Source organism: Odocoileus virginianus, chromosome 24 (genome assembly GCF_023699985.2).
Source record: "Odocoileus virginianus isolate 20LAN1187 ecotype Illinois chromosome 24, Ovbor_1.2, whole genome shotgun sequence".
NCBI lineage: Eukaryota > Metazoa > Chordata > Mammalia > Artiodactyla > Cervidae > Odocoileus > Odocoileus virginianus.
Genome location: NC_069697.1, coordinates 40,410,936 through 40,428,779, shown reverse-complemented (window position 1 = coordinate 40,428,779; position 17,844 = coordinate 40,410,936). Strand labels below are relative to the sequence as shown.

At 39.6% G+C, this 17,844-nt stretch overlaps 1 protein-coding gene and 1 pseudogene across 4 annotated transcripts in view; one reads left to right on the top strand and one right to left on the bottom strand.

The window, feature by feature from the left end:
* The window catches only part of FRS2 (fibroblast growth factor receptor substrate 2), a 101,725-nt gene that overhangs the window by 23,698 nt on the left and 60,183 nt on the right, over positions 1-17,844 (top strand). The gene's annotated exons all lie outside the window — the stretch shown is intronic.
* LOC110143051 (E3 ubiquitin-protein ligase MARCHF6 pseudogene) lies at positions 10,928-13,131 on the bottom strand (annotated as a pseudogene).

Genomic DNA, 17,844 nt, shown 5'->3' with positions numbered 1-17,844 from the left:
TCCTGTTGCTGTCCTTTCTTAGGGAACTAAGTCTACCCAAACTCTAGGCCTTCCATGACCTGGGACAGGAGAGTAGGAAGTAGATAGGGTGATGCTTGGGGAGGAATGAATGAGTTAGGGTTTAAAAAAAATGAGAAATAGCAATAGAGTGAGCTTAAGGTGCTTTTATTCCTTCCATTTGTTTCTGCTCTGCAGTACTGGGACAGAGTAAGAGAGAGAGCCAGGAAATGGGATTTTCTTTCCCTTTCTTTCAAGTACTTTCCTCTTTTACTGGTACCTTTCACAGGATCCCGATACCTGGGATTCAGGTGAGTTGAGATGAATCATGATTTGAAGGAGATCTGAGAGGGCTGAGTATGAAAATGCCTGTAATTGTCAGGAAGATTTATAGAATTTGTGAGTCGTGATATGAAATGGAAAAGGTTTCCAGTGGTAAGACAGAGAACCATCTTTTTGTCAGGTATTTATGGTTTGTTCTTTTTTTGAGGGGAGGGTCCACCGAGGGGGCAGCATTGAGGGCACTTTTAGCATTGTTTTTGGGGGAGATTCTAGAAACATCTTGGCTTCATGTCTACTTTCTTAAAGAGTACTCTAACCATTCTTCCCTGAAGTGGAAACATGCACTAAGGCTCTGATTTAAAGAGAATGTTCTGTGTATTGTATCTCAGTTGGTTTAAAGGTGTCTGTGCTGGTCTGACTTGAAGTGGTAGCAATAATTCTCTTCCTATTTGATTCCGTGGTGGAGCAAACCGAAGTTGACTATAGAGCTGTTGTCCTTCAGGCATGTCTAAATTTCTCAGTCTGTTTACGAGCATCAACAAACACTTTGTGCATACTTCTGCCATGGGTTGAATGGGTCTATTTTCCTTTAATTTAGTTTAAAACTAGTAATGGAATTCCTGAGGTTTTGAGAGGAATAGTGTTGGCAAACTTAGTTTTGAAACTAAAGGCAAATTAAGATACCAAGCAAAACAGAAGGAGACTATTACTTTAGAAAGGGATCTTAAAACTGCTGACAGTTGCAAACCCAGTTAGATTTGTATAAACTTTAGATAGCAACTACTATTTTTCTAAAATTTTTGGTTCAAAAAAATTGTTACATTTGTGCATTTGCACACTTTGGGTATGCTTGAGTTTAGCCTTTTCAGCAGCATATTCAGACAGTTGAGCATGATCCTTTTTGATCTTATTCTGTCTCAGACCATTTAAAATAGTTAAAATGGATTATGGATGTCAGGAATTTGGTAAACTATTAAAATCTAGTGTGTTTTTAAAAATTGCTTAAAGTGACCTTTGAACCTGTTAAAATATACTACCATCATCTGAATTATGAAATTTAGCTGAGTACTGTTAAAATGACAAATGATATCGCTTGTCATTTTGATGCTTGTTCTTTTAAGTGTACTGTACCATTGCCTTTTGGAAGATACTAGCAGTAGGTACTCTGATGGATTATACTAATTAAACACAGGCCTTTCCCTGATTATATCTGTTTAACTCTAATTTTTCATGCATCCCACTAATACTTATTTGTGACTTCAGCTGTTCATGTGAATTTTACCCATGTGCTTTTTTGAGTACTTATTTGTTAAATCTGTCTACATATTTTGTTTTGTTGTTAGATATCTCTTACTCTTCAAAGCTTCTTCATGACATGAGTTATATTTTTTTACATTCCTTGGTAATTTTCCACTGGGCAGCACGGTGACTGCTTTATTATGTTGGGTAGATAACTTAGAGCTTATTTGCCCATTTGGTCATTTAGCAGATGTTGACTCAGTGCTTACTTTGTTTTAGAGGCTGAGTATACCAAGTCCAGTAAGGTAAGAACTCTGGGGTCCATTGAGTCGCAAAGAGTCGCACATGACTGAGTGACTGAACTGAACTGAATTGCCTTCAAGTTGCTTAGACTTTGATAGGAGATTCAGAAAATAAATCAGTTACAGTACCATGTGTCATTCATATTTTGGAGTAATCTTTGAGAGGTCCAGGGCTGCATCTTTGATAGAGAAGATTTTTGTACTCACTCTGAAGAATGGGAACTAACCATTTGTAAAGTGTCTAAAAGTGTCTATCTCAATTTATCCTCCTAAATCCTTCAACATGAGCGTGTTATCCATTTTATATGTGAGGAAACTTAGAGAAGTTACATAATTTGCTGAAAGTCATTTAGGTGATAAATTACAAAGGAAGGATTCTAATTTAGCATTCTTCCTTTTATACCAGGATTTCTTAACTTCAGCACTGTTAGCACTTTGGGCAAGCTTAATCTTTGTTGTGGGAAACTCTGCTATGCACTGTAGGATGTTTAGCAGTATTCCTGACTGAGCTCTGGGCCAGGAGTAAGTGTGAAGAAGGGAGGCACCAGGAGCACGAAATTTAAGGCATCACTTACTCTCAGGATCTTTTAAGTGCTAACCCAACTTTCAATCCTCATGTCTGAGAAAGTTCTCCCACACCAGCCTGTTGATTCTAGGTCTTCATTCAGTATTGCCTGGTAACACTATGAGGACTAAATCCCCTAGGCATTTAGGTGTTCCTTTGGAGCTGAAGAGCAGTAATGAGCAGGGGCTTTTTGCCTAATTTGTCTCTCATCTCAGAATATATACCCTGGCAAAAGTGACTATAAGAAATGGCATTCATAAGTGCTAAGTAAATACCTTCCAGGCGGTACAGAGCTTAGAATCTTTAGGTGATACTTTACAAAACAAGGAAATCAGTTGCATTGAAATAGTGAAAACTTAGAGCAGAAATGGTACATTGAATATCCTCAGTCTAATTTGTCCTGGTGGTCTAGCACTTACCAATACTGGTATTGATCAGCTGGACTGTAGCTTGCATGCTAAACAGTCTAAGTAGTTCTCTAGAATGGAGTCTTTAAAAAATGAAGTCTGTGATAAAAACTTGAATTTTAGGAGTAATGAGCAATAGTGCCTAACAGAATTATTAATAATATGCTAGGTTTGGAGTCTTAAGTAGTTAAACTTATGTTTAACTTTCTGATAAAGCATTACTATTTGACCTGCAATAATATAATTTTTTTCTTTTCTTTTTGTATTGGTAGGATTGGAGCTAGGTTACAGAAGTCCCTAAAAAGCTGGTAGAGTAGGCAGCTCTTGTGATTATAGGCAGTAGAGATGCATTAAAAATTGTCTTTCATTTCTAGACCCAAATTTAAAGGGCTTATGTGGTGAGTTGAGGCTCACTTGGATAATTCCTCCTGATAAGTTAACTTTCTTAAAGTTAACCTAATCACGGGAGTGAAATGCCATTGTGTTTGCAGCCCTCAGGATTATGCAGGCAGCCACTGGGGAGCAGGGCTGTGGGCCTCAGTTCCTGCCTGCGCAGGCAGTCCCAGGCAGCCGCTGGGGAGCAGGGCTGTGGGCCTCAGGTTCCTGCCTGCGCAGGCAGTCCCAGGCAGCCGCTGGGGAGCAGGGCTGTGGGCCTCAGTTTCTGCCTGCGCAGGCAGTCCCCACTGTGTGGCTGACAGCAGGTGTTGCAGTCGCCTCTGTTGTGTCAGCTCTCCTCAGTACGTTTATCAGTGGTCCGCAGACTGTGAGCTTTTGCAGCAATGGTGATAGATTTCCCTTTGGGCTCCTAAGAGGAGTTTGGGCAGAAATAGCTAGCAGGAAGTGGCCAAGTGGTAGAGCAGTGTCTATATTTTCTTCTTCAGTGCTAGGAGTGATATGGGTAATGGTGGTTCAGATGTGTTAAATCAATGAGCAATGTATCCCGTAAGTTCTTATTTATATTTTAAAATATACAGGTCTCTGTTACATCTAAACAAGAATACCACTTAAAAGACTTGTAGTGGAGCGTAAAAGTTCTTATTAGACATGGAGCTGTGTTTCTGCCAATAACTTGACATTTTGAGGACAGATAGCATCCCATTTCCAATTTGAGATTGGGTACAAAAATATCCCTTGGGCTGAGAATAGGCATGGTAAATTGCACCAACAAAAACCTTTTGTGGATTTATAGTGAAGGAAAAGTCTTCATTGAGTATGCATGGAAAAATGGGATATAAGGTCTTTATGCTTTAGTACAGTAGATGGGACCTCATATTTATAGTAATTGCTCTATATGATTAATTTTCAATGCAGATTCCAAAAATGTTTTTGCACATGAGTTACTTATCTTTTTTTTTTTCTTGTTATTTTCATCTTTGGTTAGTTAGAATCCTCTTCCCCCTTCTGTTCCAGTAGTGTTTCATTAGTTTTTCTTCTCTTATTTTCACCTTCATATTTACTTGAATTCATGTTTTTACTTTAACCTTAGATTTTCTCCTAGTGCTTTAATAAAATTAGTAAAGTTATATTCAGATGTCTTTTATTTTCACTTTAGCACTGTTTGAGTTGGCTTTTAAGACATACTTATTTTGCATAAATTTATCTTCAGCGAGAAGAGTCATTTCTGGCATTAACACTTCTGGAATTGTTTCAGAATTTAGTTTATTATTTTAATGTTAATAAGAATTCCAGAAGTCTTATTTTTTTGTTCTGTATCTCCAAAGAATATGTTTGATTTTGTTGTTTTACTTGAGTTCGTAACATTTGGTTTGATCCCAGATATTTCAAGATACTATAAATAACTTTTAGTTTTCTTTCTAGTTTATCCAGTAATTTAGAATAGCACTTCAGTTTCAACTATGCTGATCATTTGGGAAAGTACTGATATGTATTCCTCAGTGGAAATAATTTTAATAAGATATTAATACTGTTTATTAAATATATTTAAGGAGGAGTTGTTGTTTAGTCATTCAGTCATGTCTGACTCTTTGTGACCCCATGGACTGTAGCCTGCCAGACTCCTGTTCATGGGATTTCCCAGGCAGGAAAACTGGAGTAGATTTCTCCCCAGGATCTTCCTGACACAGGGATCAAACCTGCGTCTCCTCTGCATTGTAGGCAGATTCTTTTGCTTGGTAAATGTTAATACTGCTTTCAGCTCTTAGATAAAACTTTGTGGGGGAAGCAGTAAAACACTGTATGTGCTGTGCTGGGCTCGGTTGCTCAGTCGTGTCTGACTCTTTGCGACCCTGTGGACTGTAGCCCACCAGGCTCCTCTGTCCGTGGGATTCTCCAGGCGAGAATATTGGAGTGGGTTGCCATGCACTCCTCCAGGGGATCTTCCGAATCCAGGGATTGAACCCAAGTCTCCCACACTGCAGGTGGATTCTTTATCATCTGAGCCACCAAGGAAGTTTGTCTAATTTAATTTTTGGTAAGTTATAGAAATTTGTATAGCCTTTTTTACAGTTACTTTGTATAGTTTAATTTTGTATAATTTGTATACAAATTATATATAGTTTAATTTTTGGTAAGAACTTTATATAATTTAATTTTTGGTAAGTTATAGAAATTTGTATAGCCTTTTTTACTTTGTATAGTTTAATTTTGTATAATTTGTATACAAATTATATATAATTTAATTTTTGGTAAGTTATAGAAATTTGTATAGCTTTTTTTACAGTTACTGGTGAAATGTAATTAAAATTAAATGGTGTCTAATCCTATTAGAATATACCATTTTGTTGGTCGAATATTCGATTAGCATGATCTGTAATCATTGAAATAGATTGGTAACAATACATAAAAGACCATGTTCTCTGTATGAACTGATAACATTTTCAGAGAATTAAAAATAATAAATTCACGAATGGCTAATGAGGTACTTTTAGTAAGTGTTATTATTCATTATTGATTTTCTGAATATTACTGATAAAACACTGATCCCAGTTTGTGTTTTGGTTTTGATATACACGGCAATTATTTCCTTGGTGATAGGTTCTTATATGAGCCTAGTAAATGTTAATATAAGATGTAATCAGTAAGATGTGTGCTAAAGATCATATAATATATCTAAAGGTAAGTAGAAATAGTGGTCCACTGAACACATCTACAAATACATGGCTGTTTAGTGGAGGTGTTTGAGAGCATGGATATTACCAAAGCGTCTGCTAGGCTGGACATGGCAGGGTGAAGTGCTAAGCAAAAGAACTCAGTCACTAAGAAATGTTAGGTGGCAGAGTTGGGCTTATGACCCTTCCACTTCAGGTACATTGCTTTCATATTGTGCCACCGCTGCCTTAGAGGGCTGAAGGTTGTTTTGGCTCTTTCGTGCCTCCATTTAGAACTCCGTTTCCTTACTCCTCTCAGTCACGCATGAAAACACAGGTAAAAATATTGAAAGAAAGTTACATCCTTCTGTATCCTGAACAGATTTTCAGTTAATTCAGTAGTGGATCCCCACGGAAGGGGGTGGGACCTGGCTGCTGCTCAGGGTTTTTAGAAGCAGAAGATATTAAGAAGAGGAGGCAGGAATACACAGAAGAACTGTACAAAAAAAGATCTTCACTAACCAGATAATCACAGTGGTGTGATCACTGACCTAGAGCCAGACATCCTGGAATGTGAAGTCAGCTGGGCTTTAGGAAGCATCACTACGAACAAAGTTAGTGGATGTGATGGAATTTCAGTTGAGCTATTTCAAATCCTGAAAGATGATGCTGTGAAAGTGCTTCACTCAATATACCAGCAAATCTGGAAAACTCAGCAGTGGCCACAGGACTGGAAAAGGTCAGTTTTCATTCCAATCCCAAAGAAAGGCAATCCCAAAGAATGGTCAGACTACCACACAATTGCACTCATCTCACATGCTAGTAAAGTAATGCTCAAAATTCTCCAAGCCAGGCTTCAGCAATACGTGAACCGAGAACTTAACAGATGTTCAAGCTGGTTTTAGAAATGGCAGAGGAACCAGAGATCAAATTGCCAGTATCTGCCCGATCATTGAAAAAGCAAGAGAGTTCCAGAAAAACATCTATTTCTGCTTTATTGACTACGCCAAAGCATTTGACTGTGTGGATCACAATAAACTGTGGAAAATTCTGAAAGAGATGGTAATACCAGACCACCTGACCTGCCTCTTGAGAAACCTGTATGCAGGTCAGGAAGCAGCAGTTAGAACTGGACATGGAATAACAGACTGGTTCCAAATAGGAAAAGGAGTACATCAAGGCTGTATATTGTCACCCTGCTTATTTAACTTCTATGCAGAGTACATCATGAGAAACTCTGGGCTGGAAGAAGCACAAGCTGGAATCAAGATTGCCAGGAGAAACATTAATAACCTCAGATATGCAGATGACACCACCCTTATGGTAGAGAGTGAAGAGGAACTAAAAAGCCTCTTGATAAAAGTGAAAGAGGAGAGTGAAAAAGTTGGCTTAAAGCTTAACATTCAGAAAACTAAGATCATGGCATCCGGTCCCATCACCTCATGTGAAATAGATGGGGAGACAGTGGAAACAGTGTCAGACTTTATTTTTTTGGGCTCCAAAATCACTGCAGATGGTGACTGCAGCCATGAAATTAAAAGATGCTTACTCTTTGGAAGGAAAGTTATGACCAACCTAGATAGCATATTAAAAAGCAGAGACATTACTTTGCCACCAAAGGTCCGTCTGGTCAAGGCTATGGTTTTTCCAGTGGTCATGTATGAATGTGAGAGTTGGACTGTGAAGAAAGCTGAATGCCGAAGAATTGATGCTTTTGAACTGTGGTGTTGGAGAAGAGTCTTGAGAGTCCCTTGGACTGCAAGGAGATCCAACCAGTCCATCCTAAAGGAGATCAGTCCTGGGTATTCATTGGAAGGACTGATGTTGAAGCTGAAACTCCAATACTTTGGCCACTTGATGTGAAGAATTGACTCGTTGGAAAAGACCATGATGCTGGGAGGGATTGTGGGCAGGAGGAGAAGGGGACGACAGAGGATGAGATGGCTGGATGGCGTCACCGACTCCATGGGCATGAATTTGAGTAAACTCCGGGAGTTGGTGATGGACAGGGAGGCCTGGTGTGCTGCGATTCATGGGGTCGCAGAGTCGGAGACGTCTGAGCGACTGAACTGAACTAAATGGGAGCGTGATTCTTTTGCCTTTAGATGTTGGAAAAGAGAAAGAAATGAGAGAGAATGTAAGGGACCATGACTCTCAGGTGCTTGACCAATGAGTGTTTTTCAGTTTGTGATGAATATTAATTTAGGCTTGGGTACACTAGTAAACATGGATAACCATTTAAACTAATATGATATTATCAACTTAAGGAAAAGTTTAGTTTAGGTGTGCGTGCTTAGTCACTTCAGTCGTGTCCAACTCTCTGCGACCCCATGGACCATGGCCTGCCAGGCTTCTTTGTCCATGGGATTCTCCAGGCAAGAATACTGGAGTGGATTGCCATTTCCTTCTCCAGTGACAAAGTATGAAGTGAGTGAAGTGTATTCGCTCAGCCGTGTCTGATTTTTTGCGACCCCTTGGACTGTAGCCTACCAGGCTCCTCCATCCATGGGATTTTCCAGGCAAGAGTACTGGAGTGGGTTGCCATTTCCTTCTCCATAGTTTAGGTGTAAAAAGTAATATTAACTATGATTCCTGAGAAAGCTTGTAAGTTTGAAACTAATAACTCTATGGCATAGTAACTTGTGCATTTCATGATTCTGTTTATTTTATAGTGTTTCATTTATATTTATTATTTTTCTTTGACTTTCAGTCTCTAGGTAGCTATCAGCATACAATCAAAATAGTTTAGATAAACAATGATAAAGTTCTGTTTATGGGACTGTGACTGCAGCTCTGAAGTTTGTTGCTTGGGGAGTACCCTCCCCTTGTCTTCCCATTAGAATGGCCTGTTAGCTAGAGAAATAGTTCTGGAATAGTAACATACCAATTTACTGGAAAGGCCACCGTTCTGGTTGTTAAAGTTTTGTGGTCTTAACTGATACCCATTTGGTGCTTGTGTATTACAGCATACTTACTTTAAGATGGGCTGCTGCTGCTTTTTTTTTTTTTTTTTTGTAGCATTCTAATGTTTTTGGTTATAAGAAACTGAGGTTGGTGATGAAGTCAGTCCAGTGAAAAATGCTTATCACATAAAATAGTGTGTAGTATTGTAATGGATACATTATAGGGCTGGGAGTCAAAAATCTCATATAGTTTTGTTGTTTAAACTTGTTTTATCAGCCTCTTATTGTGGAAATGAGATTATAACACTTTCATTTTCCCTCAAATAATGGGTTGAAGCTAATCAAAATAATGCAAACATTTATTGATATACAACATATATGGTTGTTAAGGTTTTTTTTTTTTTTTTTTTTTCCTTTGTGGATAATTTTTCCTGTTTACTACTTCATTTATTTTCCCTTTTCTGGGCCAGTTCTCTTTTAGATTACTCTTTTGATTTTTGCATACATTTGCCTCTGGTATTTCATATTAAAAATTTTAAGTATACGGTAACATTGAGAGAGAGAGAACAAGAGAGACAGAGACGTTGATCTTTCTCGTTTATTTTTTCAAATGCTTCTCTACTTCTTGAGACCATTTCAGTGCCTACTTTTGTCAAGGCACCTGTTATCTTCCTTTTCTCTAAATTTACCCTTTATATTTTGTAGTTTAGTACTCAGTCATTTAGTTTTTTATTTAGTTTGTTCATGAGTCGTTTTCCTGTCTTGGTCTTGGCACCTCTGCCACACACACTTCTTATTCCCTTCTGCACTGCTGAATCTCAGACTCCTTGAGTGAAGGAGTCTTGTCTTATAGGCGTTTCTCTCTGTCATGTTCTCTGATATGTGAGTATAATAATGCTTGAGGTTTTCTTTGGTTGCTGTCTTTATTTCTTGTTTGAATATATGGATGCACAGTATAAACAGTATAACACATATGATTTTAATGCTCTTAAACCTTCGTGATAGTTATTTAAGTATTTGTAAATTTGTCAGGTAGTTGACACATGAAGTTGAGCAACTATATGCTGTAGGTGAGCACAGTCCGTTCAGTTCAGTTCAGCTGCTCATTCATGTCTGACTGTTGGCGACTGCATGAAGTGCAGCACGCCAGGCCTCCCTGTCCATCACCAACTCCTGGAGCTTGCTCAGACTCGTGTCCATCGAGTTGGTGGTGCCATCCGACCATCTCGTCCTCTTTTGTCCCCTTAGTACTGCTGAAAAGCAAACCAGGTCTCATAGTTTTTATATGAAAAGAACTTTATTAATTAAAAAAAGATTCAGTAGGTTCTGATGCAGTTGCTCATGGTTTTAATCTTGTGCTTTGAAGTATTTTCTTTTTCTGGAATGAAGTTCTTGTTTCAACTGTGTAGAAGGAATATGTTAATTAGATTATATTTAGTTGGTGAATTTGTGCCCACAAGAATGTGACTTTTAAAAAGCTGCAAGTTGTACAGTTCTTGTAGATAAGATTGTTTCCTGTTTTCTTTTGCATATTTAGTACTTTTATATATTTTTCCATGAGTAGCCTTTCAGTTTGTCTATTTGTATCATTTGACACTCAGACTTTATTTAAGTTCAGCTCTACCATCACTGGTGCTTACAAATGTTAGTCATTTGAAATGTCAAAATTTGGATTTGATCCAAGAGTTACAAATAATATAAGCCTTTATATAAATATATCCAAATATATATTCTTAGGGGGAAATGAATAAATAAAATACTGTGTTTATAGAGTGGTTTTAAACAGTCAGGCTTTAGAATTGCTACATGCCCAGAGTATTTCTCCAGTGAATTGCATACTGTATCAGCTCATGAATTGTGCTATAAGAAAGGTGTTTTTTTAAAAAGTAACAAGCAGATTTAATAAATTAATATACATTTTGTTTAAAGATGTACAAAGCACATTCTGTGTAATCCAAGGTTTTAAAGTATCCAGGAACTTGTATTTACACATATACAGACGCCAGACAGCGGTGAGGTCAGAAGATGCAGGAAGGGCTACAGAGCCTCGCACTGCTGCTCTCGGCCTGCTGAGGACAGAAGTCAAACACATGCAGCTTAAAAACAGTGCTGAGGGGTCACTGGGAGAAATCTCTGAAGAGTCCACAGAAAAGGGCACATAAACACAAGGGGAAGGTCAGGGCAGTTAATACAACCACTGTGTTCTTGGGATAGCTGTGGAGGTGCCTTGTTTGCCAGATTTCTGTTCATAGTTCACAAGGTGTTGGCCTACAGGGTACTTGTCATTTTAAACATGTTCATAAAGGCACATAAGGGCTTCCCGGCGGGCTCAGTGGTAAAGAATCGCCTGCCAGTATAGGAACTGTAGGAGATGCGGGTTTGATCCCTGGGTCGGAAAGATTCCCTGGAGGAGGAGATGGCAACCCACTCCGGTATTCTTGCCTGGAGAATCCCATGGACACAGGCGCTTGGCGGGCTACAGTTCATGGGGTTTCAGAGTCGGGCATGACTGAGCAACTGAGCGTGCACACGCACAAAGGGACTTCAGCTGGCAGATCTAGAAGGACAGGATTCCTATCAGCACCATGACCATCAGTAAAAACGGGTAAATTGGCCAGTAGACCAAGTTTTGCATTTCTGCAGTCACGCCTAGTAAAGGAGCACTGCCAGATGTAAAGTATACATAGGGAAAGCAAGAGCGTAGAGATCACTGGCACTGCCAGTTACAGTGAAGGTCAGAGCTCTGGGTGCCGTTTGCCTAAGCCTGCTCAATTACAGTTTTCAAGCACCATTGAGGACCCGTCAGTGTTACAGCTGCAGTGATTTTGGTAGGCAGGATTCCAAGGGCCTGGTCCTGTGGTGGGAAAAAATGAGGCGTTTGAGCTGAGGGAACCCTTGGGTGAGCAGCGATAACCAGCTCAAACAGGAACCCCAGAAGAAGAAGGACAACTCCAGCCAGCAACCCTGCAAGTATCAAAGTCTTCAGGACTACCATTTACCCTTCTGAAGGTCACTGTGCATCTTTGTGGCCTCTATGCTGCCAGCACCATCCCAGCCCTTATGGTTAGCTAGCAAATGTAGAAATCATAAGCAGCTGTGTAGAGCTCATGAATTTTGGCAGTCCCCGTCCAAAATGACATTAACTGATGCCCAGCAAATACTGGTAGAGTAAGGCAGATGAGGCTGGTGATCAGTAAGGTTATTACATATGAAGACAATCAACAAAAATGTCCGAGTGGAAAAATTGAAGGCCTGTGCAAGGCTGAAAGCTAGCAGACCCTCCCTGCTGAAGTATGGCTTGGTGGGCTGCACTCACACCTTCGCCCAACACAGGAGTAGTGTTGCTACATCAGACACGCTGGTTATTGTTCACTGGTTGGTTTGCACAGTTCTCATTTTCTTCCTGGTTCCAACAAGTAGGAATGAAGATCCAGCAAGCTTCTCACAGTACCAGTCTCTGCTGGCACAGTCCCCTCCAGCCACTGCTGCATCTGTCCCTGTTCAAGTAACGCTGGTAAGGCGGCCTGAAGCAGAAGCAGCTCATGGGACAGTACACTCACTGAGCATCACTGTAGAGCATGACTCTGTGGGGATTCTTCATTCAGATTCTTTAGAAACCAAAATACACCAGGTTGAAGTACCTGTCTCAGCCACAGAATGAAGGAGGCAAACCAGGAAAGAGACACCTCCCCCACTAGTTAATGCAAAAACATGAGCTTTCAGAGTAGCATCAGACATTTCCAGGGAACAGATACCCAGCCACCAGCCACAGATGAGACGGAACACTCGTTTCTGCCACTGATATCAAAGAGACCTTAACAGCAGTATAACTGACTCCCAGCAAGTGACGAGACCTATGAAACTTAACAGGAGTTGCCAGGCCATGATAAAGTATCAATTTTATCACTAAAAGTGTATACCCAGTTATGGTTGTCATCAGGCCTTCAAAATGAGATGCTTGGATGTGTTCTTCAAATCCCAAACGAACAAGGGAGAAATGACCAGTGTGGTCAGGGCAAAATGCATAAACAAGAATGAACTGTGTATTTAAAGACACCACCCAGATGACATGTTCTGGAAACTCTAGTGATCTCTCTAGCCTTAGCATTCTTTCCCATGTAAAAACTCTTTGTTGCTTGGTCCCGTTTTAAGGCATTTCAGTTCACGTGGCATCAGTTATGTCTTCCCCGCCTATGTTGTCTTCCTCCTTGTTCTCCTCCTCCTCTTCCACCTGGTCATCCTGGCATCAGGATTTTTCACCACCACTCTGTTCTTGCCTGGTGGGTTAGCATGCTGATCAGAGGCAGCATTTTCAGCACTATTTCCTCCTGCTGGAGCCTTATTTTGGTGATGCCCAGCAGCGTTGAAAGGCAGAGCAGCAAGTAGCATGGTTGACCTCAGTGTGACTGAAAATTCTAAGAATTACAGAAAGCTAACACAGTAGTTTGAAAAGAAAAAGGTGTATAGTCAATATAGACCATTTTAGATCTTTTTAATAACATCATTACAATTTTGTTTTGCCTCTCTGAACTTTTATTTTAAAATTGGAATGATATTTGTACATATATAGTTTTAAAAATTCAAGGCTTATAAAAAACAGGGCATCATCTCTTCTCATCTCACATCCAGTTCCTAGCCTTTAGGGGCAGTCGATTTCAGTTCTTTCAGTTGTTTGTTCTCTTGTGCCTTTATTTTTCCAAGTCAGTTCTACTTTTTGTTGGCTATTTATTTTAGACAGTAACTACTCACTTCCTTCTAAGAAAATTGAGGATTAGTCATCTTAATCTCTCTGCTGCCTGCAAACGTTTATACATATTTCTCCTTCTCTATTCTTCCTTTTATAGGATATCAGGTTTGGGGGCAGGTAAATTCTTTATTTAGTATTTAAATTTTTATGACTATGCAAAATTTTTTGCAGCTGTGTCACAAGATTCACTGTGATCGTATTTTCTTATCCTACCTATGTTTTCTCAAATAATTATCTGAGTTTGAAATTTTATGTAGTTTGTGCCTCCTAATTCATTTGCAATTCTCTGACAAATATATACTATAATATGGTTGGATACATTGGATAATCAGATAATCTGTTACTTCCTTTTTCTTCTTGGAGACAACCTTCTGCCTATGTAGAATGCAGACTTTCAAGTAATTCTCCTGTTTTTCAGTAATTGTTTCATCTAGCATTCAGTTTTGACCTGTTTTCCAAAGATCAGTGTCTGTGGTCCACCCTCACCAGGGATGGTGAGAAGATCGGTTTTGGGGTGAGGCCACTTAACTTTCAACCAGTCATCTAGTTTCCAGCCGCACCCTGCATTTTTGTCTTCATCATGATTTCAATACCTGAATCTCTCCAGAATGAGTCATCTTGCTGCTGCTTTTTTTAAAAAATTGTGGTAATATGGTAAAATACACATAACAAAATTTACCATTTAAAGTGTATAGTTCAGTGGCATTAAGTGTTTTCCCCTTAATCTCTAGAGCTTTTATATCATCCCTAACTGAAACTCTGTACCTATTAACCCAGAAATGCTCATTAACTCCCCACCCCCACCCCCACCCTTAGGCCCTGGTGACCATTATTCTACTTTTTGTGTTTATCAGCTTGATGACTTCTTCCTTTCAGGTTTAGACTTCACCTTTTTTGGTCTAGTTAGTTAGTTTAGTTACCTCTCCCCCACTGCCCCATTTCTAGCATCCAGAATATTGTTCACTTCTCTTATTTGCTATTGTGTCCTTCCCCATTCTCATATCCTTATGGATTTTATATTTCTAAAATGTCCTTTAACTTTTTAAGATGAGGTTTCAGGAAGGAGTCAAGGCCAGTCATGCTTAACTGAAGGTCTGCTCCTCCCACCCCCAATTCCTCACTAGTTTTAAAATTTAGGTTTTTCTAAAATTAGGAATTTAAGTACAAGTATGTTAAATAAAGGCAGTTTTGTAGCTATGTTGACTATAAAATTAAGCTTGATAGATAGGCTCCTTCTTATTGGTGGTTCCCATAGTGTTGACAGGGGTTTGATCACTTGTACCTGTTGCAACCCCATACTCTCCTCCAGCCAACACAAGATGGTTCTTTTGTGCTGAGACATGTTCTCTGCTGCTGCAGCAGTTTTCATAGCAGTGAGAACCTAACCCTTCTGTGGGGAGTGATTTTGGGAGACAGACTGTTACTTACAAATTCCCTTAGAAGTCTGTTACTCAACGTGTAGTTGAGGTATTTCCTCCTCTCTACTTCTCTGAATGCCCTAGGCAGAACTAATTACTCCTTCTATGCCCTGATACTTGTGAATAATTCTGTTTTAGTCTAACTAGGTTAGATGTGTCTAACTAGAAATCTACGTTACATTGATCTTTCTCCAACTTTTTAGACCTTGTATTTCTCAAGGTTTGGAGAATGCTCCCGTATTTTGATACAGTTTTTGATCTATAATAAATAACTCTTTACCTAATGAATAAATAGTCCATTTGGATTGGTTGAATTTCCTGTTTTCTGGAAAGCATACTGTCATCCTGCCCTGTACCACCAGTGTTCATGGAAAGGTATTCAATGCTTTTTGCTTGATATTGAGAGTCAATTTTGTGTACTGATGAGAAGTGTGGCCAGAATTTGTTGTTCACTGTCTCAGTTGTGTCCGACTATGTGACCCTATGTACTGCAGCATGCCAGCTTCCCTATCCTTCAGTATCTTCTGGAGCTTGCTCAAACTCATGTCCATTCAGTCAGTGATGCCATTCAACCATCTCATCCTCTGTTGTCCCCTTCTCCTGCCTTCCCTCTCAGGCAGCATCAGGGTCTGATTTCTAATGAGCTGGCTCTTTGCATCAGGTGGTCAAAGTATTGAAGCTTCAGCTTCAGCATCAGTCCTTCCAGTGTATATTCAGGACTGATTTCCTTTAGGATTGACTGGTTGGATCTCCTTGCAGTCCAAGGGACTCTTAACACTCTTCTCCAACACCACAGTTCAAAAGCATCAATTCTTTGGCGTTCAACCTTCTTTGTGGTCCGGCTCTCACATCCATACTTGACTACTGGGAAAACTACAGCTTTGACTATATGGACCTTTGTTGGCAAAGTAATGGCCAGAATACTTAGGATCAAAAAAAGTGGCCAGAATACCTAGATTAAAAAAAAAAAGCAAGTTTCTTTATTTTTTTGGCCACGCTTGCATGGCATATGGGATCTTATTTCCCAGCCAGGAAATAAGTGGAAGTAAGTGTGCCCCCTTCAGTGGAAACAGAGTCTTAACCACTGGACCAGAAGTCCCAAAACAAGCAACTTTAATCTTTCTCTGTTTGAGTTTACCTATGAAATAGAAGTAATAGTAATAATAATATAATGTAATGTAAAGTTTAAATTAATACATCTAAAGTGCTAGTTCAATGCCTGCTGGCACGTTGTTTTGTAGTCAGTCTTTTTCGGTTTTCTGGGGACATTGCCTGCTATAATATCGTTAGAACTTAATGAAAATCGATAATGATTTTTGACAGAAAATCAAAGTAAAAGAAATCTAGTTATTATTAAAATATACAGCTCTCTGAATTTTCTACATGTTCTGAAATGATTTCCATGGACAATAGCAGATTAAGACATATAGGTAAACTGGGGGAAACAGTCTTCAGTATATGCTGTATATCTGCTAAAATACTGTATTTTAAAAATATACTATAAGATGCCAAAGTCTTTTAAACACATGGAAATATATTGAATGACAATGTTAATGTTCATATTCTTTTCTCCCTAAAAAGAGTTTTATGCAGCCCACTAATGAATTTGATATTTGGCACAGTTGTCTTCTAATTTGAGAGCCAACTCTGTTTATTTCTCTCTTCAGAGACTGTGTACTAAGGGGAGAGAAACCTCCATTCAGCAGTCATGAGAACACTTGCTCATGTGCCTAGGCATTGTGGATAACGGGAGAATAAGGCGTAGCTGTTTTTCTTAAGGAACCATAATCTCTTCCTCAGTTCCACAATATTAAAGTCAGATGTTCTGGCAAACTGTATTCCCACTATTTGACCCAGAATTCCACTTATAATGCTTTATAAATGTGGAATAAAACTGTGCAGAGATTTATGTACAAGGTGTTCATTAAAATACTAATTATAAAAGCAATAAAAAAAGATACGACTTTTGGTACATCCATTATATTTTCCAGACTTTCAATTAGAGGCATGCTGTTGCTTATATAATTAAACTTTTATTTAAAAAAAAAATCTGGTGGATTTACATGGGAGGATGGATAGAGGGTTAGGTCAGTTGAATTGCTCAATACATTAAAGGGAGTGATAAAGTGCTCAGGTCCACGTTAGAGCCCCAGTTCCACGCTGATTGTATGTATTATGACTCTGTCATGGTGGTTCTTTAAAGTTCTGTAAACTTGTGTTTTGTAATGCCGGGAGATCTGAGTTCGATCCCTGGTTGGGAAGATCCCCTGGAGAAGGGAATGGCAGCCCACTCCAGTGTTCTTGCCTGGGAAACTCCATATGGACAGAGGAGCCTGGTGGGCCCTCGCCCATGGGGTCTCAGAGCTGGGACACGACTGGGTGGCTCACGCACACGTTTGTCGTGAGGACTAAACAGAACTGCGTATGTGCTCAGTGCTCAGTTGCTTTGGCCATGTCCAGCTCTTTGTGACACTGTGGACGGTAACCCGCCAGGCTCCTCTGTCCATGGGATTCTCCAAGCGAGAATACTGGAGTGGGTTGCCATGCCCTCCTCCAGAGGATCTTCCTGGCCCCGGGGTCGAACCTCCATCTCCCGTGCCTGTTGCATTGAAGGCGGATTCTTTACTGCTGAGCCACTGGGGGAACCCACACGAAACTGTGTGTCACCTTAAAAGTAAAATAAGAAGCTCAGCAAATCTTTGTAAGTCTACTGTTGTTTTTCCCTCCTTAATAGTTTTTCTCTGTAACCTGCCTCCTGTCAGTTTAACCCAGAAATGGCAATATTTTGCTTGATCTGATAACATCCATTGCTTTCTAATAGCCATCTAGAGGTTTCTGTGGCTTTTGGTAACTTCTGCAGAGCTGTCACCTGTTACATGTGTCAGCCAATTTTGAAGAAGGGGGAAATAGCAGTATGTGTCTTAGGTTTGCCGTTTT